This window comes from Lynx canadensis, chromosome A2 (genome assembly GCF_007474595.2).
Source record: "Lynx canadensis isolate LIC74 chromosome A2, mLynCan4.pri.v2, whole genome shotgun sequence".
In the NCBI taxonomy this organism is placed as follows: Eukaryota; Metazoa; Chordata; class Mammalia; order Carnivora; family Felidae; genus Lynx; species Lynx canadensis.
Genome location: NC_044304.2, coordinates 60701998 through 60703319, shown reverse-complemented (window position 1 = coordinate 60703319; position 1322 = coordinate 60701998).

Here is a 1322-nt window from a genome sequence, read left to right as displayed (position 1 = left end):
GAGTGGAGTGAATGAATGTGCATGTGATAGTGACAGGCAGGTTCCTCTGTTTCCTCAAAGAGGATCACGGTGTCTAAGGAGGTTGCACACAGAGCATCTGCAATGGGGGGTGGGGGGAAGGGACACCTGAGAGAAGTGTCCTACAGCTGCCCTGCTGTCCCCTGTCTTTACACAGAGGTCTGCCCTCAGGCTGTTACCAGGAGCACAGAAATAAAAGTCTTCACAGCCACGCTGGGTGTGGCCATCAAGGTCCCACTTTCTAGGCTACGAAGGGAGGCCTAGAGCAGTGAAGCCCCGTCCCACACACCTGGGTGGGGAGAGGGGCTGACCTGATGGGACCCTGCTCAGGGTCATCACCCCTGGACCCCTGCAGCTGCCAGGCTGACCCAAGCCAGACCCTGGCGTCTGCCCTTCATCTGGCTTCCTGTCTGTGGGCCAGGCTCCTTCCCTGACGTCACCTTGAGCCCCTCCACCATGGATGCTTCAGCCTGATCCTTGCCAGCGTTGGCCCTCCCTGAAGCCGGGGCACCTCAGGATCCCTGGAACCCAGCCCCGCTCCCTCACCAGCTCTGGGGGTCTGCTGCTTAGGCTCTGGGGCTTCCTCCCCTCCATAAGTTGTGACTTTGGGGAAGAACTGGGCCCCCAGTGGTGACCAGGAGCTCCTCCGTGTGTTCCCTGTTATCCTTTGCCAGACTCCACAAGGGGGCGCCCTCTGGACCGGACCGCTTTCCCAAAGCCCTTTTCTGTACTTCCAGGACGCCCAGGCTGCTGCTCCCCTGATGTTCAGTGCTGTGCCTGGGTCCTGGGAGCCTGGCTCTGGATGCACCAGATGGAAGCTGAAAACATGACCTCTTGCTAATTTAGGAAAACCGGGGCGCTTGGGGGGCTCAGTTGGTTAAACATCCCACTTCAGCTCAGGTTATGGTCTCAAGGTTCATGAGTTCAAGCCCCCCCCCGTTGAGCTCTGTGCTGACAGCTTGGAGCCTGGAGCCTGCTTCGAGTTCTGTGTCTCCCTCTTTCTCTGCCCCTCCCCCACTTGCTCTCTCTCTCTCAAAAATAAATAAAAACATAAAAAAAATATATCATTATAAATTTAGGAAAACCTTTTCCCTTCTGAAACTCAGAACCTCTAACCTTCAGGCACTAGAAACTTCTCTCTTCAGGATCATTAACACAAATTGTAAGGGGTTGGTTCACCTGGAAATACTAAAACCTCTTCTTACTTTCTTCCCGTAAAGCTGGGGAACTACCCAGTAGCTTCTCCAGCACAGTAAGAATATCAGCCAGGATCATCATGGGTCCAAAGTTCAGACATTGGAAAC